The sequence below is a fragment of the Natrix helvetica genome, assembly GCF_964273705.1.
Source record: "Natrix helvetica genome assembly, chromosome: 5".
NCBI lineage: Eukaryota > Metazoa > Chordata > Lepidosauria > Squamata > Natricidae > Natrix > Natrix helvetica.
In genome coordinates, this window is record NC_138551.1 from 71,899,581 (window position 1) to 71,922,862 (window position 23,282).

The window sequence follows — 23,282 nt, forward strand, 5'->3', positions numbered from 1 at the left end:
CAACAACAACAACAACAACAACAATATTTGTAGCACAGAATTTCTGATGAAAGATAGTAACATATGATGGGGAAGAAATAAACTACTGCCTTAAGGCAGAAGAACATTTCTATAACTCTCTATAAAGAATAAATTGGACATGGTCTTGTTTTAGGATGGAATCAATGGAATTTATGACCTGTGATTTTCAATTCAGGGCAAATACAATGTTAAAAAGAATGTTTGAAAACATTAATTCTTCTAATTCTTCATTCCAGTGAAGGTTATCTGACCGCCCATCTCACATAGCCTTAATTTGGTTCAAACTGGAGAAATTCAAAGAAGTTAAATTTGCAAAGTTGGCAGTTTGAAATCTGATGTTAACCAAATCTGATGTGAGCTACACATTATTAAAATGCTTAATAGGTTCAGCTCCTTTCCAGTAAAACAGCCACTTACTTTCCTAGGATTATTATGAGAGAAAAACAGGAAACATTTTAAGTTAGTACCGTAGTAATATGGCTAATCTGTTCAATCATATTTTTTATTTGCTCTGAAGTAATTCTGCCTTAAAATAACTCCTGCACTTTTTATTATGCTCCTGTAATTTGATTAAAAAGAAATTGCTTTTGATTTTTTTAAAGAAACAGTACATCAATTTGAGTATGAGATGCATTCTGAAATGCACTGCACTTTCACTCTGCAGTGGGTTTCTATTCATTTTCATTTTATTAAAACAGCCAAAGCAACTCAGAGCTGACCCTCAAGCATCTGCCAACCACAACATTTTGAAAATGTGCAGACAGAACCAGAAACCAATCATTGCTTCCAATAAGTACAAGACCCAATCATAAACAAACCTTCCATAAAATGCCACAGAACCATCACATTATAAACAAAAAAGATTGCTGGTGTGATAGTTAATAAACCACAGGAGGGTCAGGGTTTGGGAGGGGAGATCAAAGGTGAAGAAAGTTTTGGATAATTGGAAGTAAGGCTTAGACACAGTATTTGTCCCATACTTGGAAAAGATCATATATAACTCAAAGCTTTATGCATTGCATGTTAGACGTGATTGTGACAATATATAATCTGTCTTTGTCATGTTGTACTGATTCAACACTATAAACAGAGTAGGGTGTGTTAGATTGGGTAATGGATAGGCACACACAGGCTAACGGTAACAACAGCTCTTTATTAAATGCAACAAGTGAGAACAATCCAGCGAAGGTTGAGTCTGACAGCAGCCCTTTTATAGAGAGCGGTCAGACCCTTCGACCAATGAGATTAAACCTCTGTTCCCGCTGGAACAGAGGACCTTGGTGGAAACCACTATAGTGGAAGATAGTATGTAACACCCCTCCCCTCTTAGAAGGAACAATCCTACTGGTCACATAGTCACACAGTTAGATGGGCTTTTGAGTAGCTCTGCCTGACCTGCGCAGTTCAGTCAGAGGGTGTTGTTTGGACAGTTTGCTCTGCAACTCTGCTTGGTGGAAGCTCCTGGAAACTTTCACAGGCTGCGGCTGGAGCTTCTAGAGCCAGTTCGCTCGGAGCTCGCTGCAGGCCTGCAGCGCAACCAGGTAAGTTTCCTGGTACCCTCGGGTTTGAGCTGCCTGTGGAAGGAGTGAGTGTTTGCTTTGTTTGGGTAGGGCTTTGGCTAACTCATGCAGGAGTTACCTCTGGTTGTCTAAGAGTGGAGTTGGAGAGGCAGCCACGGAGTTGGTCAATGTGCCTTCTCCAATTCCAACCATCCTAGAGCTCTACAAGGTAAGAGTGAGGCTGGGTGATGCCTCTCACTGTGGCAGGAATCCACAGAGTTCCCCCGGTGTAGTTGTGGGTGTAAACTGAATCCCCTATGCTAAAGTTCCAAATTTTGCTTGTGGAGTCAGGGGGCGATGAGGCAGAATAGTTTGGGTGTAGCCAGTCTAAGTGGGACCTTAGCCGGCGACCCATGAGAAGCTCGGAGGGGCTTCTCCCTGTAGTGGCACTGGGTGTGATGTGCTGAATTAGCAAATGGTGGTCAACCCATGTTTGCCAATCTCCCGGGCCCATCCTAGTGAGGGTTTCTTTTGCAGATCTCACCATTCTCTCCACCTGACCATTGGAGGCCAGATGGAATGGCGCGACCAGGGCATTCCCTGAGCTGCTAAGAAGGTCTCAAATTGCATGGCCATTAATTTGGGCTCATTGTCAGAGACCAAGACATTGGGCAGGCCGTGCATGGAGAAAAGTCTCCGTAGTACCTTGATGACCACTTCTGCCATAGTTGAGGTCATCAGGACTACCTCTAGCCATTTCAAGTAGGCATCTACAACTATAAGGAAAGTCTGGCCATGAACTGGACTAGCAAAATCAATGTGCACCCTAGACCACGGTGCTGGAGGTAACTTCCACTCCTTAGCAGGCGCCTCTGGGGGAGCTGGTCTGGACTCCTGGCACGGTGTGCAGGTAGCCACCCATTCTTCGATCTCCCTGTCCTGTTAGACCACCACACATAACTCCTAGCCAAAGACTTGATCCTGACAATTCCAGGATGCCCTACATGTAAAGCCTCTAATACTGCAATGCACAGTTTGGGTGGAACAACAACCCGGTCCCCCTACAGCTAACAGCCATTTACAACAGATAACTCATCATGTTTACAATGGTACATTTTGAATTCAGACCCAACAGGCCAGTTGGCCCACCCTTTCCACACCCAGTTCAAAATTTGTTTGATGGTAGAGTCCTTTGCCGAGTGATGGGCGATGTCACTGGATGAGACAGGACCAGTCTCTAGGCAGTGAATGAGAAGGACTGGCATCTCAGGGTAGAGTCAGCAAGAAGTTCTGGCAGTGGGCAACGGCTCAAGGCATCAGTGTGCCCCAAAGTGGAGCCTGGTCAGTGGATGAGACAGTAGGAGTAGGCAGCAAGGAAGATGGTCCATCTGGTCATCCGCGATGATAATGACACAGGGGTAGGATGGTCTCCAGCCAGTAAGCCCAGTAGCTGTTTGTGGTCCGTAATGAGTTCGAAATCATGGCTGTATGGGTACTCATGGAACCATTTTACTCCAGCCACTGCAGCCAAAGCCTCACGGTCCAGCTGGCTGTAGTTCCGCTTGGCAGTGGACAAGGTCCTAGAGTAAAAGGCTATTGGAGCATTGATTCCGTTGGGCATGCGGTGGCTGAGGATGGCTCCGACGCCGAACGGTGAAGCGTCGCAGGGTCTGGCTGTACTGCACCAGGAAAGTGTCCGCCGAGAGAAGTCTTTTTACCGCGGCAAATGCCCTGGGTTCAGCTCTGCCCCAGGACCACTTTGCATTCTTAGCCAGGAGATGGTGTAAGGGCTCAGCAATGGTGGCTTTCTGTTTAAGAAAGATGCTGTAGAAATTAAGGAGCCCGAGGAATGCCTGTAGCTTGGTTTGATTGCGAGGTGTAGTGGCGTCCTGGATTGCTTTAATTTTTTTTGAGGTCGGATGAATCCCAGAGCTGTTGATTAGGTACCCTAGGAATTCAATCCTTGGCACATTAATTTGGCATTTCTTGTTTCTTGAGATGGAGACCTTTGTCTCTAATTAGAGCCAAAACAGTTTGTACACATTTGAATAATTGCACCTCATTTGCAGCCAATACCAAAATTTCGTCAAAATAGGAGACGCCTCCTGGAATCTCCTGTAAAAGCCGTTCCATGATGCTTTGGAACAGTCCAGAGTGATACTAACACCAAATTGCAGGTGGTGACATTTGAATGCACCCCTGTGCGTCACAATGGTTTGGGCCTCTGCCATAGCGCCATCTACAATTGTTGGTATGCCTGCACCATGTCCAATTTAGCGAATACTTTGCCAACGCCTAATGAATGTAATAGGTGCTGTACAATTGGTATAGGGTAAGCGCTTTGTTGTAACACTTTATTAATTGTGCATTTGTAGTCCACGCAGATGCAGACAGACCCGTCAGATTTGACAGGTGTCACTATAGGGCTCTCTCAGCGTGTGTGATCAACTGGCTCTAGGATTCCCTGGCCTACGAGCTTGTCAATTTACAGATCTATTTTGGGGCGGAAAGCAAAAGGTACTCTAACTGGGCTTTAGCCCTATGGGGGCTATGTTGGGGTCCAAATTAAAGGAGATTGACTAGACCAGTACTGAAGACATCCTCGAACTCCTTAAAAATCGCTTCAGTGCTTTCGTTTTTCAAGGCGTTGATACCGGTCACTTCTAAGCCCAGGGCTTCGAACCATTCAAGCCCCAGGAGGCTCTGCAGTTCACCGCTGACCACCATCACTGGGAGTTGGCCGCTGTATTTCTTGAATTCCACCCGGAAGGTGCCCTGGCTCACGATGGGGACTCGGTTCCCCTGGTAATCGCAGAGGTGGATGTCAGGGGGGCGTAGATGCTGCTTCTTCAGGCTAGGGATAGCCCACTTGAGTGTAGACCATGGCATGATGGTCAGTGATGACCCCGTGTCAATCTCCATCTCACATGGAGAGCCCTCAATGAGGACTGTGACCTTCAGCTTTTTTGGCTGCCTAGTGCGGACTTGGCCGATTGAGGTGTGGTAGGGACTCTGGCATCGCCCTCTGAGTGCCACGGTGGCTTCTGCCATGCCCCTTGGTTGGGCCTCTGCTGGTGGGCTTCTTGGCTGTCAGGTCATCGTGGGGTGCTCGCTTCTGCACACCTTGGCGATGTGCCCTTTTTGCTCGTAGCGCTGGGAGGTAGTGTCGTGGAAACAGCAAGCCGATCGGACATGGTCTCCTCTGCAGGTAGCGCAAGGGGAATCATTGTTCGAATTTGCGTGCTGGCTTGGCGCAGCTATTGCACATGTATCAGCTGTCATCTTCTTTGCCATCGTAGCTCTCGGCCTCTGCAGCCTCACAGTGAACGTGTGTATTCTTCCATGCATCTTGTGGAGTGTTTTGATGCTGAAACCACTATAGTTGAAGCTAGTATGTAACAGGGTGGTTGGTGTAAACTGATGAATTAGTTATCAGGTTCAGGTGTGTATGCTTTAAATCAATGCTTTATTTATATTAATGTATAATTAATTTTTAAAATTAGCAAAAACACAAGGAAGAAAAAATGACTCATGCAAGCACTAATACTGAATAGAAATTACCTGCAGGAGTAACTGTTTTCATCTAATTAGAGTTTTCAATTATGCTTTTTAATTAAGAGTTGAAAGTAAAGTAAGAGATTTGTTTGGTGAAAAACACATCGAGAAGAATTTTAATATTGGGGAATTATAAAATGGAATACCTTTATACTACAAGAGTTAAAAATAAGAAAACTAGGTTAGTTTTCTTATTTTTCCTTTCTTATTCTAACTCTACCTCTACTTTCCCCTACAATCACAAATTTTGAAAGATAATCTTTAGATAACAGAAAGCCCCATTTTAACTGTACTTTAATTTAAGTGACAATCCTGTATTACATAATCAAGAAAACTCCTTTATTGCCATGAATTTGGGAAAAACAGGATAGAAAGAATACTGTTGTATTTAAACTTTGATGATGGAGAAGATCCTGAAAATTTATGTATGTAAAGACCTAGATGCTGTGAACCTGGGAAGGAAGGGAGGAAGGGACAGAGGGAGGGAGAGAAGGAAGGAAGGCAAGAAAGAAAGAAAGAAAGAAAGAAAGAAAGAAAGAAAGAAAGAAAGAAAGAAAGAAAGAGTGGAAGGGAGGAAGGAAGAAAGGAAGGAAGGAAGGAAGGAAGGAAGGAAGGAAGGAAGGAAGGAAGGAAGGGATTTTAGAAAGAATGTTGAGGTTTCAACAGATTCATTTGGAAAGAGAATAGTGTGTCCCAGAAAAACAATTGTTGTTCTCCTAAATAATAACACTATTGGGAAAAACGTGTGTGTGTGTGTGTGTGTGTGTGTGTGTGTGTAAATGGGTATCTACAGCTACAGTCACTGGCTTCTAAACGACAAATGCAACTCAAGATCAAAGTCCTGCCACTTTTTACATGTGTTTAATGTGTATGATACCCACTGGTAACAAGTGGGGCTTTGAGTACCCAATCATACTAGCCCATTTTTATGTCAGTAACCATTGCTTGGATGCCTCCAAATCTCCCTGCCAATTGGAAAACCAGATTTACCCACAAGCTGCACAGATTCTCCCAAATGAGCAACAGTAACAACCACAAAATAGCCTTCCTTTGGCCGCTGATAAATTGCAACAAAGCCAGGAAAATAAACTCAGCTGTCCAATCGAACTAACGTACAAGAGCAGAAGTTCTAAAGCAGTGGAAAACTTTTGAACCAAGTCCTTTTCAGACAAGGAGTAGCTCAATGACAGCTGCTAGTAAAACCGATGAAAGTCACATCAATCTGGAGGCCTTATATCCAGCCAGAGACTCCCATCACAAGGCCAGCCTGCTTGATTTTAAAGGACTTGTAGAGAGTCTTGTGTTCTAATCAATTTAGGCACAAGGCCCGGAGAGGAGTAATAGTATGCTGATAGAGTGCCAGAGTGTAAACCAGAGGGCTGCCATTCAACCTCCCTTCTCTAGCAAGGAGCAGGAACCGGAAATAATAGGTCTGAGGAATATCTATCACAGAACTGTTTAGACGAAGTATTTGTCAAAATAGATCATCATCTTTCTTTCCAGTCCAAAAAAACCCTTGTCTCCAATCAACCTTAATTTCTGTCTCTCAGTAAATGCAAGCGCAAGTTCCTCCCAAATGGTTTCCTTATTCCTTTTCTCGCTTATGTCCAAACTTTTCTGTGGGATTAGATTCACTAGGATTGGCAGCTGATAAGAAATCTGCCTGGAGGGAAGATTATTGCAGAGTAAAGCAAAGCAGGAAAAGAGTCAATGGGATTTTTTTATGCATGCCTTACGCCTTATTGAGACATTACAATGTCAGATGCATTCACCACTTGAAATCTAGGGATACACATGAAGAAAGCTTTCTTCCTATAAACATTCAAGGCAGATGTCTGCAAGAAGAAAGATCTACCATATATTGATCGGTAAACCTAGATCTCATAGTCCAGATGTCATTCATCTCCAATAAAGTATAAAGATATGGCTACTATAGAAGATCATAAATGCTGAACACAGTACTATTTCTGTCTCTTTAAAAGGCGGACTTTTTTATCTGGGGAAAAATCATGCTGAAGGCTTCCCCCCCCCTATTTATATATAAAAAAGAAAACATCACATTCTGAGTTAAAATCCCACATTCTACATTCTTGGCATCAGAAGATGTTATTGGTTGACTAGTAATAATGTCATTGTAGTGATATATGGTTTAATAATAACAACCAATGCTGCAATGTATTTCAAAGAATTAGATATACTGTAAAAAGCTGTGCTGAGATATTTGCAAGAAAGCTGGACAATAAACAAATGTCTCTAAATCTGCAAGAAATGCAAACAAATTTCACTGGAATAAAAATGAGAGACTCTGGATCAGGAGACGAATTATTGTTTCACAATTATTGTGTCCAGTTAAGATGATAGCACCTATTTAACCCTTTCAATATCAAGTCAGGCTCCATTGGAATGTCAGATAAAATGGTAGGTTAGATTGAAACATTGTACAAATGTATCCCAAAGAAGGCAATAGAGCTACATGTGATTATGTCGGATTTAAAGAAATATTTTTAGTAACTTCAGTCTTTCTTCTGAATACGTATTTTTCAATATATCTGATTTTATTACTGGTAGACCTTGATTAAGGACAAATGATCCTTTTATAGACACATGTGATATTTCCTCCATTCAAAATTGCGTAACATGGTTCCCTTTTCCATCTAAAACAGTCCTTTTTAATGGATAAATTTGATTTTACCCATTGTCAGCAAAAAGTCCGTAAGGTTTTGCGATCTTTTACAAAAGTAGTTGTTCTTTCCTTAATTAATCAAGTCAATTTAGCCATTCTGCATGTTCTACCTTCTTCGTGGTCCACTCCCTCATTGTGGTATTTCTGTATTTTATATTTCATTGCTACTATGTACACCTTTTGCAAGCAAGCAACCCTATGGTATAATAGCAGTAACACTAGCACTTATATACCGCTTCATAGTGTTTTACAGCCCTCTTTTACAGAGTCAGCATATTGACCCCAACAATCTGGGTTTTCATTTTACCAAAATCAGATGGATGGAAGGCTAAGTCAATCATGTATGTATGTATGTATGTATGTATGTATGTATGTATGTATGTATGTCTTGTTGTATTCGGGTCTTTTCCCGTGTAAGATTCATACACGGGACAAGACCGGAATACAACAAGACCAGCATACCTACACCCGTGAAAATCAACGAAAATGTACATGTGTGTGTGTGTGTGTCTGTGTGTAGTCATAATTTGTATTCTACAGCTATTCGGTTTTTGTAGGATTTTTTTCTATTTTCTTTAGTTCAGTATTACCATTGGAAAAAATCTGTCAGCATTTTTTTTTAGAAGAAAGGCCTATGAAAAATGACTCTGTGGGGCTTTATCTTTAAATAAACATAATTAATGCATGCTTACTTGATCAAGAGCAGAATGTTAAAAACAATGGACAAATAGACTTTAGAATGAACTACTTGTGGCTATTTTCTGAGAAAGGTTTTTTTTTTAAAGTAACTGAGAATGGGAAACTCAGTTAACCAGAATGTTTCTCTTCGCACATTAGAATAAGAAAATGTTCTTCACACATTTCATACTGAAGTGATGATATTCCTCTTTGCTCTCTGTCCAATTTTCTTTTCCTTTATTGTATTATAAAATACTTTTATGCTAAATCAGGGATGTCCAACCTTGGCATCTTTAAAACTTGTGGACTTCAACTCCCTCTATTTCCCGGTGATCATGGCTGACTAGAAGAATACTGGCAGTTGGTCCACAAGTTTTAAAATTGCCAAGGTTGGACACCCCAGCACTAAATGTTTGTACTTCATGATGTTTACTTTTGTCTCTAAGTTAAATTGATTTTCTTTCTGGAAATCTGCAGTGATCTCTTCATGCATGCAAAGTTGACACCTCTTAAACCAGGGATGGATACAACTTACATGTGTTCCCACATCCCAGAATTCTTAGATACGGCCACGAATGCTTGAAATGTCAAATTTGGAGCACACTGCTTCATTTATCTCCTAAAAATAAGGATGTACAGTGAAGAATGAAGACTTTTGAGAACAGTTTGTGGCCATTCAAAAAAGAAGAAAAAGAGTTCAAAGAGCAGGACTGTTGGGGTTCCAAAAAACACCCCCAATGAAATAAAATTCTGAGTTCCCTCAAAGTTCCATTTTATTAGAGATGTCATGTTGGCACATCTGGGAAATACTGAATCTGAAAGTTTTCTTACCCAACTGAAAGTTCAAGATCCTGCCCCAAACACCCACAGGTTCATCACATGGTCCAATCTTTCACTGCCACAAAGACAGATTCCTCCCATCCAGATCCTGCCAGGTGCAGAAACAAAGACGACCTTGAATTTCTAAGAAGAATGTTATTATGGCTGCATATCACCCAACTCCATATAATTCCCCCTCCTATTTTCTCACAGTAGAAAGTGTGGCAAGCCTGAAGTCTAAAGAGAAAAGATGGCTTGCAGGCATGACAAGGCTGCATATGTTGGCTACCAGAGGGCTCCACTTCCCTTTACAAGCTAAATGCCGCTCCCAAATTAAAGTGGAACAAACTAAATTCATTATTTCCAATGCCACTGGAAAAACTCTGCTGCCCACCCAACCCTAGAAGGTTGGAAGTCTGAATTACTGCCCACAATCCCTATACAGTTCATTTGTTGTCTTTGCCAGCCCATAAACACAGGGATTTACAGTCTCCTGATCTTCATATACCTAGTTCTTCACAAAGCATTTTTTTCAGTATCATTTTCTAACAAAGGTTTTGAGACTGAATCATATACAGAAACCCCAAGAGAAAAGTGGATTTTCTTTTTAGTAAGAACTTTACCTGGAGGGCTCAAAGTATTCTAATCCTTCTGCTTAGAGATTTACTTTTTCTCCTTCCCCATATTATTGAGTGGATAAGTACCATACATTGTTTTTCTTGTCCATGCAGACGAGAAAAAATGTGTTTGGAGGCATCTTCAAATATGGTGTACTTATTTCTAATTTTGCTTTTTCTTGATTTATCATTACTAATGTCTGTTGGTCTTGACTTGTGATAAACGATGTATTAAACAATTAATTCTAGGAATACATGGTGAGGGGATATGTTGCTGAATTACACCTCCCAGCAGCATGATTCTGGCAACAGCATCTGAAGCATAACATGAAACTTACCCCCAAGTTACGTTTTCTCCTTTAATTGATTTCTTTACTTTTCTCATGATAGTTTGCTATAAAAATTAGTCCCCAGACTGTTAGAGATTCAAGGAAATATTATGTAAAGAGCCACATGATTTCTCCCCCTATTATCAGTGAAAGAAATGTACCTCATAGCTAGTTCATTGGAAGGCAGTCAAAGATTCATAGACTCATAATGTCGCCCTTTTTTCTGTAGGATATATGTGCTGCGTCCACTTACTTCGGGATATGCTGGACCTAATTTTAAAATACTTCAGTTGCTGGAATTCTTTGATCCCCATCTTAAATTCAACTCAGTAAATCTTGCTGAAAAGAACTCTTAAGTGGGAGTTGGGTTTAGAAAAGGATCTCTTTCAGTGTAGACAACATCAAAAGTCTGACATTTCTTTTGCTTACATCTGTGAGTGCAGTGCTTCTGCATTATGTGCAGCTCTTGAACTTCTCTGGAGAGAGTTTGAGCTGATTGGGAGCTGCTTGAGAATGAGAAGCTCACCCGGGTTTCCAAAACTGATTTGATTGGCTGATTTAGTGTCCTTTAAAGGCCTTGTTGCAGTTGTGACAAGATCAGAAGAGGTATTCAGCAGGTTCTGACCAGTTCTGGAGAACCAGTAGCAGAAATTTTGAGTAGTTCAGAGAACTGGTAAATACCACCTCTGACTGGCCAAACTCTGATTTATTCTCAGCCTCCCGAGTCCCAGTTGATCAGGAGGAAATGGGGATTTTGCAATAACCTTCCCCTGGAGTGGGGACGGAATGGAGATTTTACAGTATCCTTCCCCTGCAACGCCCACCAAGCCATACCCATCAAGCCATGCCCCACCCACCAAGCCATGCCCACAGAACCGGTAGTAAAAAAATTTGAATCCCACCACTGGACAAGATGGCTAATCCCTGCATCTCCCTAGTACTCAAACCCTTAGAAGATTGCTATCCTGTAGCCATCCAGAACACATGTGGATGAGTTCTCATCCTTTCCTTAGCCAAAGAGGCTCCAAAGAAACAGTTTAATCACTGGTTCCTTAGTCTTGGCTGTGGTTGTTGGCTCCATTTTCACAGAGCCATCTTCTATTCACCAAATATCCCTTGAAAGTTTTTAGAAGCAGGCAACTCTCAATATGGATGGTTTCAGGTACAAAAAAAAATGTTAACCAAGCTCATAAGAGTCATTTCACCTAATTAAAGACCTCCCAAATCTCAATAATCCCAGATCATTTTGACTCCACTTGTTCTAATTACCTCTCCATTTTCTTTAAAGGAAAAGTATTTTAGTAATAATGTATGTTGGAACTCTGTAGTTTATGGTCTATGGGCTAATCCATAAACTAAGCTAAACTAACTTTAAAGGAAGGAAAGAAGCAAGAGATTTTGTTCTTGATTAACAAATAGGTTCTATTTATTATTAGAATGAATTTTTAAAAACCCAACATGAAAAAAAAATGAAAAATAAAATTTATTTTTTTAATTTTATCAATCCAATTTTCAGAATATGGCCTTTGGGAAGTTATACAGGTACAATGAAACTCTTAAGTCAACAGATATTTCTTAAATTTGTTTTTAGAGCATAAAATATTAGTAATGATTAAAAATAATCCTCTATTGTGGTACCAGAAGTAGCATGTTCTTAGCAAGTTCCCAACAATATGGCATATTTTATCATTTAGTGTTGAATAAGTTTTATTTTCTAATTGAGTGCAATGATTTACATGTTGTTTTTTATACATCAGATCAATTTGTTAGTGCTCAATAAATACTTGCAGTGGTGGCATGGCTGCTTTTCTAAAGAGAATGTAAATAATGCAATCCTAGCTCGAATACCAATTCAGCTATTAAAGGCAGATCTCAAAAACTGCAGCAAACATTTAAAAAATTCAAAATATTCGTTTATATTTTCTCCTTTTTATTTTCTCTTTCATCTTGTAGAAAATGTGCATTTAAATGTCAATGTCCAGTGAAAGATTCAGAGCAGCTCACATGAATGATTTCATATGATTCATATTGTTTTGCATTTCATGCAACAGTAACATTCTTCCTTTCTCTTAAAAGCAAGTTACTATTAAAAGGCTTTTTGGAATCAACCCAAGCCACCTTCAGTCCTCATGTTCCCAGATATATTCATTTAAATTGAACACTGGATGATTTCACAACATTGCATTGGGTGATATTTTCCTTGGTAAACATTCTGATTCTCTCTGGCCTTAGATATGCAATATTGTACAAACAATATTACACACACACACACACATAAAGAGAGAGAAAGAGACTTAAAACCTATTGATATAAATAAAAGCATAAACAATAATAAATTACAGCAGCAGCATCCTATCCTTGGGAAGGATTCAATGGGTGGACAAAAATGCCAAATCCAGTTTAAATATCTGGCTAACTATACTATGTAATATGTACCATATTTTTTTTCTATGACCAAGCCTGTAATCCCTTGCATGGGGTTGGAGTCAGGGGGACTAAAGGGAGCTGGGCATTTACTGGCTGGATGCCCTTTCTGACACCTTTGTGGCGCTCACAGCAGATATTTTCTCTTTGTCCCCAGAGAGAGAAATATCTGCCACTTCTTAGGATCGAACTCCTGCTTGTAAGGTGAGAGCTCCACCTCTTGGCCACTAGGCCACTCGTGCAATGTACCATAATAAAGTGCTAATGTAGTATAATGTAATGTAGTAATAATAATGTAATATAGTGCTAATAATAATAATGTAATATACTACTAATAACAATGCAACATACTTCCTACAATAATGTAACTGATATTAATTATAATTATCTGTTAATAAATTATAATGAAAATTGTGTCCTTAATGAAAACTGAAATCAAGTGGCCTTGATTTGAACATTTATGCAGGAAGGAGAAAAGAGAGAAAACCTGGACTTCTATGATCATCAACCATCAAGAGAAATTACCTATAACAGGATTTATTTATTTATTTATTTTCAATATTTCTAGACCGCCCCCTCTCCCCGAAGGGACTCGGGGCGGTGTACAGGTGTGTCATTAAAACGAATACAAAAGACGAATATCCCATACCCTTAAAAACGAATTAAACCTCATACAACTGTACAAAAATTAAAAATTAAATTAAAAAAACCACTAAAAGTATACCCCTAGAATTTTTTTAAAAATGCAGGCTTGAGGGACTAAAATTGGGAATTAGGAATTAGGCCAGGCCGGCTAGATTGAACAGGGGGGATGGAGGAACTTGTGGTCTACCAGATATTGCTAAGCTATCAAATCCAGTTTTCTTCTTTGCCAGTTCTGAAATAGTTATAGTTATAGTTCCACAATGTCTGCATTTTTGCCATGCCTGGCTTACACAAAGAATTTTAAGAAAAAGCAGTCAACAGAAGAATTAAGCACATCATTTTTTTAAATCTCTTTGACTGGATTCATGCTGTCCTAAGGAAAAATGAAGTATGATTTTTAGTTAAAGTATTATATGAACCTATCTATCTATTGTGACTTATTGAACAAACAAACAAAAGCGTTAAAGTCAAGACTATCAGTCTTGTGCTGCAACAATCCAGATAACCATTAGGTGACAGCAAAAAGTTTGACATTTCTTTGCTTCCACCTCCTGAGTTGTATAATTCAGACCTTATGAAAGCAAACAATGGCTTGGTGTGATGTGTAAACCCAACCGCTGATACTCCTTCCATATATTTAGCAAATAAGAATCTGCTTAGATAGCATATTTCAGCATAATATAATGAACTTGTATTGCATTATTGCCTACATTTCCTACATCTTTTCATTTAAAAAAAAACCTGACTTTTGGGGGGGGGGGTTATTTTTAAAAAATGTATCCTGCTGTTTATTTATTTTATTGTTTAACACAGAGAAATGTTGCCATGTCCCTTTTTAAAAGAGTCCATTATATTTGAAATATATTCAAGAAAACCATCCAGAAATTTATGTGTGGAGAAATGTTGCAGAAAAGTGAATCACGTATGTATTACTGCCATAAATTTAAAGGTCCAGCTTGACTTCTAAAATAAACCAGTTACATCATTGCCACAGGTCAAGTGTAACATCCCAAGAACACTTACTGAGGTAAATGAACATACTTCTACATGTTATCAGCTACCTCAAATGATTGTAATATTCTTATGCATGTTACAGTAAATCAGTTTCATTTATAACACTATAAATATTAAATAAATACCTCATATTGCATTATTAAAGGCATGTATCCTGTAGAAATGAGCCAGTGGATAAGGAATCTTGAGTTGTAATATATGATAGGGAAAAAAAAGTCAGGTCATAAATTCAATATTAATTTCAATCCTTTTTCTTTTGTTCTTTCAAGTCTGTGTCGACTCTTGGCAAATGTCTGGACAAGTCCCAGCAGTTTTCTTGGCAAAACTTCAGAATTAGTTTGTCTTTGCCTTCTTCGTAGGGCTGAGACAGAATGAGTGATCCAGCCACATTTGGGGCTAAGGCAGAATTTGAACTCACAGTATCCTGGTTTCTAGCCTGATGCCTTAACCACTATATCAGACTGACTCTCTAAAATAGTTATTGCTGCATTATTTGATTTCCCCCCCACATTAATTTAGAGCCACAAGATACAACTTAAAGCAGACTCCCATAAACACCTTTATTCCTTCCACCTGAGTATTTTTAACACATTTACAAGGTTTCAGATTTAATACACAATATTTTCAATAAAACTTAATTTAAAAGACATCTAGGGAAATACCTGACTTTTTCCCCCCTTCTCATTGGATGCTATAAAACTAATTGCACTTGTTGACTTCAGTAGCCTTTTGTACTTTACAGTGACTTTCAAATATTTGCGCCCTTATAGGCAGCTATCAAGAGAGACACGGTGGCTCAGTGGCTAAGACACTAAGTTTGTCGATCAAAACAAACTGTATGATTGGCAGTTGAGTGGTTCGAATCCCTAGCATGGCCTTACGGAGTGAGCTCCTGTTATTGTCCCAGCTTCTGCCAACCTAGCAGTTCAAAAGCATGTAAAAATATAAGTAGAAAACATAGAAACCATCTTTGGTGGGAAGGTAACAGCATTCCGTGCGTCTTCGGTGTTTAGTGATGCTGGCCACATGACCACGGAGACGTCTCGAACAGCACTGCTCTTCGGCTTTGAAACGGAGATGAGCACTGCCCCATAGAGTCAGGAACAACTAGCACATATGTGTGAGTGGAACCTTTACCTTTATTTATTTATTTATTTATTTATTTATTTATTTATTTATTTATTTATTTACTGAGCGCTTATAGACCGCCTCCTCTCCCGAAAGGGACTCGGGGCGGTGTACAGTCCATATCAGAAATACAACATATAAACAATTAAAATTATTAAATAGATAAATAGATACGAAGGAGGATAAAAAGGTATAAAGAACTGTACAGCTGAGTAAATAATTTAAAACCCCAACAAATACCCCATAAAATTAAATTTAAAAAACAATTCCCCTAAAATACCAGATTAAAAATATGTTTGCCAGGAGGTAGCAGTTATGATTATGCCAGGCCAGCCAATCGGAACAGGTGTGTCTTCAATTTTTGTCGGAAGGAGTGGAAGTCGGTGGTGGTTCTAATGTCGGGGGGGAGGTCATTCCAGAGGGTTGGGCCCATCACAGAGAAGGCCCTACTCCTTGGCGCCGCCCGTTGGCATTGCCTAGTGGACGGCACCAGGAGAAGCCCCTCTCTGTGAGAGCGGATTGGCCGCAGGGATGTGTGTGGAGAGATGCGATCCCGCAAGTAGCTAGGTCCTGTGCCATGGAGCGCTTTAAAGATGGTGATCAAAACCTTGAAACGCACCCGAAAAACCACAGGCAGCCAGTGCAGCTCACGCAGGAGTGGTGTTACGTGGGAGTACCTAGTACTCCCCATGACAGCCCGCGCGGCTGCGTTCTGGACTAGCTGCAGTCTTCGGGCGCGTCCCAAGGGAAGCCCCATGTAGAGAGCATTGCAGTAGTCCAGGCGAGACGTCACCAGTGCATGAGTGACCGTGCGTAGGGCATCCCGGTCCAGAAGGGGGCGCAATTGGCGCACCAGGCGAACCTGGTGGAACGCCTCCCTTGCCACGGCTGCCACATGGTCGTCCATTGACAGCCTGGCATCTAGGAGGATGCCCAAATTGCGCGCCCGTTCCACAGGGGGCAATTGTTCGCCCCCTATGGCCAGCGATGGAGTCAGCTGGCTGAACCGAGGCGCCGGTAGCCACAGCCACTCAGTCTTGGAGGGGTTGAGTTTGAGTCTGTTGTCCCCCATCCAGACCCCGACGGCTTCCAAACACCGGGACATCACTTTGACAGCCTCGTTGGGGTGGTTTGGGGTTGAGATGTACAGCTGACTATCATCAGCGTACAGATGATACTCAACCCCAAAACCACGGATGATCTCCCCCAGTGGCTTCACATATGCGTTGAACAGGAGGGGCGAGAGGACCGACCCCTGCGGCACCCCACAAGTGAGTGGCCTCAGGGTCGACCTCTGCCCCCCTGTCAACACACATTGCGTCCGGTCGGAGAGGTAGGAGCCGAACCACTGCAAAACGGTGCCTCCGACTCCCAGCCCCTCCAACCGGCGCAATAGGATACCATGGTCGATGGTATCAAAAGCCGCCGAGAGGTCTAATAGGACCAGGATAGAGGAACAACCTCTATCTCTGGCCCTCCAGAGATCATCAACCAACGCGACCAAGGCTGTCTCTGTGCTGTGCCCGGGTCGGAAGCCGGACTGGCGTGGGTCTAGATATTCGGATTCCTCAAGGTGTCGCGGGAATTGCTGTGCCACCACATTCTCAACAACCTTCGCTAGAAAGGGAAGGTTGGAGACTGGACGATAATTAGCTAGCTTCGTTGGGTCAAGTGAAGGCCTCTTGAGTAAGGGCCTCACCACCGCCTCTTTCAAGGCAGTTGGTAAGGATCCCTCACCCAATGAGGCGTTCACCAGGCCCAGAAGCCAGTCTCGTGTCACCTCCCAGGATGCCAGTACCAGCCAGGAGGGACACGGGTCCATTGAACATGTGGTGGGTCGCAGCCGTCCACACAACCTGTCCAAATCCTTGGGGGCAACAGAGTCAAACTCCTCCCAGAGTGGTCTCACAAGACTCACTGTTGACGGCTCGTCCGGTCCACTGGAGGGGGCCCATCCACTCTGGATCTGAGTGACTTTGTCCTGCAGATATTCCCCAAACTCCTCTGCTCTTCCCTGCAAGGGTGCCCCCCGCGTCCCCTGCGACAAAAGGGAGCGGGTCATCCTAAACAGGGCGGCAGGGCAGTTATCCGCAGATGCAATAAGAGCAGCACAATGTCTACGTTTGGCCGCTCTCAATGCCACAAGGTAGGTCCGTAAATAGGCTCTTACCTGTGTTCGATCAGACTCGGAGCGTGAGGACCTTCATCTGCTCTCTAGACGTCTCCTATGGTGCTTCATCACCCTCAACTCCTCGGTATACCAAGGAGCTCGGGTGAGTCGCTGCCGTAGGAGAGGTCGCAAAGGCGCAACCCGGTCCAAGGCCCCAGCCGTCGCCCTATTCCAGGCGGCCACTAGGTCCTCCGACCGAGCGCGGGTCAGGGCTACAGGTAGTGGCCCAAGCTCCATCTGGAACCTATCCGGTTCCATCAGGTGCTTGGGGCGGTACCAGCTTGGACTGTCTGGCTCCGCCTCCTCGCGGTGGAGGGTAGCGCCAGGGAAGTCGAGCCGGAGACATGAGTGATCTGACCATGACAGGGGAGTGACAACTAAATCCCCTATTCCCAGATCACTCGTCCACTGCTCAGATACAAAAACAAGGTCCAGTGTGTGACCACCCTCGTGTGTGGGGCCCTGAATTAATTGGGTCAGGCCCATGGCTGTCATGGAAGCCATGAACTCCCGAGCCACCTCAGATGCTGTTCCCGTCGACGGCAGGTTGAAGTCCCCCATAACCAAAAGCTTGGGGATCTCAACCGCCGTCTCTGAGATCAGCTTGAGGAGCTCGGGCAGGGCCGCTGATGTATAGCAAGGAGCCAAATATACAATCAGCAGACCCCACTGCCTCCCTGGGCCCCATTTCACACCTAGGGACTCACACCCGGGTATCTGAGGGACAGTGAACTCCCTCGGCTCTAGACAATCCCGTATAACTACCGCCACCCCACCACCCTTACCCAGGGCCCGAGGCTGATGGAATGCACGGAAACCCGGTGGGCACATTTCCACGAGGGGTAAACCACCCTCGTGGCCCAACCAGGTCTCCGTTATCCCTGCAAGGTCCAGCTCCCCCTCAGAGATCAACTCACCTTATCTTATCTTTACCTTATCAACAGAGAAATAACTCTGGAAAAGTACTGAATGGTATTCAAGAACGTTTTAAACAGAAAAGAGATTCTATAAAAATAAGATGATGTAATGTCAAGGTTTTTTTTTAATGTTAAAATATCTGATTGGGGGGGGGGGGTTGTCATAAGGAATGCTGGCTTGAGCATCATTTGTCTCAAGTAGATGTGGTAAATTGTACCACTTAGAATCATGTGTCTTCTAAATCAAAATTACCAACCAAATTTGCAATGGAAGTAATCTATAGATTGCAAATTACAAATTAACTGGGACTTTGCAGGCAAAACTCAATAGAAACAACTATTGAAGTACACAGGCCAGAAATCTCACTTTCAGTGAGCCATACACACAGCCATATAAATTTGATTACTAAAATAAAATAAATAAAAACAAACATGGATATGGAGAATTCATCCCACTAACAGGGTTGAGTAGCTTCTCTCTTCTTGTGCTGCTATAGTGGTCATCCATATGAAAAGAATTATTGCAATGGGAAAGCTTTCTCATTTAAAGCTCTGTAGATGGTCTTGTATTTAGAATTAAATCCATGTGCTTGTATTATGCATTACAAACTAGAAAACGTCAAGTTAAATAATTTTAATCTCATCATTCTCTAATTAGTCATGCAAGTTTTGACAATAAGAAGAGTTTGAATCATTACATTTGAGGTACAAAATTGTGGCTTTAAGTACTATATTTAGAAGATCAATTTTTGACCTTATGTTCACAGACCTATTGAAACACTGAATAAAATATAATTGCTTCCATGGTGATACAAATGACACATGTAATTAATTAATCCATTACTATCTATAGTTTAATAAGCTAATATAGAGTAGAATGCAGTATGTATTAATACATAAACAAGAGTAGTTGAGTATATAAATTAAATAAGTGGTTTAACAAAAAGTTTAATTGTATAAGCCAATGTTGTGGAAAAGGATGAGAGCAGAATGACCTTAATCCTTAAAGGAACTGATTAGCTTGTATAGATTTAAGATCTTTGAAGAAAGTTTTATTCACAGACACCTCCCCCCCCCCCCACACACACTGAGAGTCATAGCCCATGTATAACAGAACAGTGGCTCTTCTTGGACAAGATATCCCTGTCATTCATTTCATTTTGGTTTCAGGTGAAGAACTGGCTATTCTTTCTAGCTTTTTAGATGTCCATTGCTTGGTATTGTCCATTAAATTGAGCTTTATGATGGCACTTGGCCCCAACTGCTTGATGGGTAATCTTTGCTGACTGTATTTTTTCTTCAGATCTACTGATACAAAGCAAGTTATAAATGCTTCAATGAATAAAATAAGGCAGACTTTAAAGCAGACACAAGCAGAATAAAAAAGTCAATATGTAATGGCACTTTAGTATGTTTGCATTAAAAAAAATTCAAGATATTCATTTTTTCATGTGTGTGGCATATAAATATATAGACATCCAAATAAAAAAGTTTAAAACAAGGACCAAAATATTGATTTGTTGTGTGTGTTGAGTCAAGTTACTTAACTAATAAATGACATTAGCTCGAGATTGCTGAAAAATTGGATCTGGCTATGGTAGTTAGCCTCTAGATTGAAAAAGTAATTTGTCATTGAATTCTGAGATATCCAAATATATATTTTTAAACAGGCTACTAAAGTATTTTATTTCAATTTAGCTTTATACAAGCTATTATACCTTGCATGCAAAGTAGTGCAAATATTTTGTCAGCATCACTGAGAAGATCTACAGGATATTTAGATCTAGAAATGCACTGTATATCATAAGTTTTAAAATATGGATGCTGTCAAAATGAATAAGTAAACAAATTAAGGGATAAGCATCAGAGCCTCACTGTCAAATGTTTCTTTCTGCAAAGCAAAAAAAGTTCAGGCAGAAAATGGATTAAGCTGTTAATTAGAAAAGTCAGAGCAACTACAATTCTTACTGTGAATGAGCAGATCCAAAATTAAAGAAGCGTAGTTCTTTAATTTTAGGTAAAAATGTTTTAAATCTTTTAAACCATTTCCACTGTGTCATTGTACAAATTTACTTACATTTTAATCTCACACATAGTTCATAGTCTCTGACCTTAGAAAGCATAAAAATTATAGGTTGAAAAATAAAGTTAGATTAAAGCAATGATATAATTTTCTAGCAGTTTTTTTTTTAAATTTACAGCTCTGTTCTCTGATGACTACATTCTTTTTCCTTGGTAAATCATTTCATAATTCTCCATTATCCTAAATTTTGTTAAAATGAGGCTGCCATACATTAAACTTCCATTAGGTAAATTTTGAATAACTTTTTCCACAGTCCTCTGAAACACATTGAAAGTAAATACTGGACATATATTTGGAGAATAGATTATTAAGAATTAATAATTATTGTTCATTATTAGTAATCAGTAATCAGCCCCAATTCAAGAATATGGAATATAAAATCACCATTTTTGAGTGATATTAACTGAACTGATAAATAGCTCTAGTTTTCATCAGTCATCCAGTGGTGCCTGATCCTTGGCCACTCTATGGATCAGCATTTTCCATGCCCCTCTGTCTCATACTACCTCCTTCAAAAAGATCTGCTGACTTACTCCAATTTTCCCAGCCCAAAAACTTTATGGATCAATTCAAAGATAAATAGCTCCATCTTTGGATACATGAAACTATCGCCTAGAATTATGAGTGTAGCTTACAAGAATTGTGACAGATTTAGCATAACAAATTAAGGTGATAAATATAGTAACTTCTAACTAACTTGTAGAATTTTTCAAAAATGATACCCTCCAGGATATTTGCATTACAACAGGTTTTTTTCCCCACTGATCAAGGTTTGGAAAGCAACTGTAGCCCATTCTTGCTCCACACAGCAGTGTTTCTCAACCTCTGAAAGTTTAAGACATATGGACTTCAATTCCCAAAATTCCACAGTCAACACGCCAGCCGGAGAATTCTGAGAGTTGAAGTTCACATGTCTTAAAGTTGTGGCAGTTGAGAAGCACTTCTCTGGAAGACAGGAAGGGAGCTACCTTAGACTCAGGTAGAGTGGGTAATTTAGATATTAATAACTCAATGACAGAGTAGAATTACATTAAGGTAATAGCAATGGCCAGAGGGAAAACTTTGGATTAGGTGACAGCATTGGCTCCAAAAAAATCATTTGCAGAAGAACACTGGCAAAATCCTTCCCAAACAACTATGTTAAGATGCAAACTACACAAGGATCGGATAACCTCCCTGAATCTTCAAAGGATGAGGATGAACATCAATCTGACAATCAGATTCTTTCTCTTATCTTGTCAAAAAGCCCTTGAGAGTTAATGAACAAAGATAAAACTAGCCTGATGAAGTAAGATATAGTAGAGCCGTAGTTCCTTTACAGCATAAGCATAAAGAAAATAAAATATATATAGGAAAACTAGCAAGGCAAGGGGGAGACTATTGGATTATTTTGTTCTATTTAGTATGGCATATTTGAAAATTTGCAATCAGGTTTCAAAGTAGCATACAGTAATACTTGATGCATTATGCATGGTTGAACTCACCAGAAGAAAACTAACATGGACAGGAAATAAATAAAATAAGTATGAATAGAGACACAAAAAAAATATTTTCCATGCAAGCTTAGTACAGCATATTCTAAGCCATGGCAATTAGCGTGTTCTTTAAACGTGCTTATCTTAAATGGAGGCATTTCATTTTGAAATTACCAGCTACCTAGGATATAAATGGATTTTTAAAATAGGGAGAGAGGGTGAATATACCCAAGCCTGTTATCCAGAAAGAGAGACTAATTTATTTTTCCTTAATTAATCATCCACGTTTCCTCCTTTCTATTTAGCTTTATTCCATGAGCTGTAAATTACACTTGCATAAGCCAAGAAATATTTCAAATTAAATGTCCTTGTGAGAAAAGCTGCACTTTACAAGTACTTTAGCATACCTCTGCATTTAAGAATTTTATTTACTCGTGGGCAATCATTTACTCGTGGGCAATCATTTAGGTTCATAATACAAACCAACCTCAATAAGAAAGTCCTCACAATCTATTTTCTATTTTGCCCTTCAATTTTTAGATCCTGGCAGATTGGGAAAAGAATTCTCGGTTGTTTTCAAAATCATTAGTCTTTACTGAAGTAAGTACATCCTCTTTTTCTCTTGACATTTTTTGTGATTGCTTCTACTTTTATGTCCCGGTGTTTGGAGGCCGTACGGGTCTGGATGGATGGCAACCGACTAAAACTCAACCCTTCCAAGACGGAGTGGCTGTGGCTTCCGGCCTCCCGCTTCAACCAGATGCTTCCATCTCTGGCCATTGGGGGCGAGCAACTGGCCCCCGTGGAACGGGTGCGCAATTTGGGCGTCCTCCTGGATGCCCGGCTGTCCATGGATGACCATGTAACAGCCGTGGCAAGGGGGGCGTTCCATCAGGTTCGCCTGATGCGCCAATTGCCCCCCTTATTGGACCGGGATGCCCTACGCACAGTCACCCACGCGCTGGTGACGTCTCGCCTGGACTACTGCAATGCTCTCTACATGGGGCTTCCCTTGAGATGCACTCGGAGACTGCAGTTGGTCCAGAATGCGGCCGCGCGGGTGATTATGGGGAGGACTAGATACTCCCCTGTAACACCTCTCCTGCGCGAGCTGCACTGGCTTCCTGTAGTCTACCGAGTGCGTTTCAAGGTTTTGATTACGATCTTTAAAGCGCTTCATGGCACAGGACCTAGTTACATGCAGGATCGCATCCTGCCCCATACA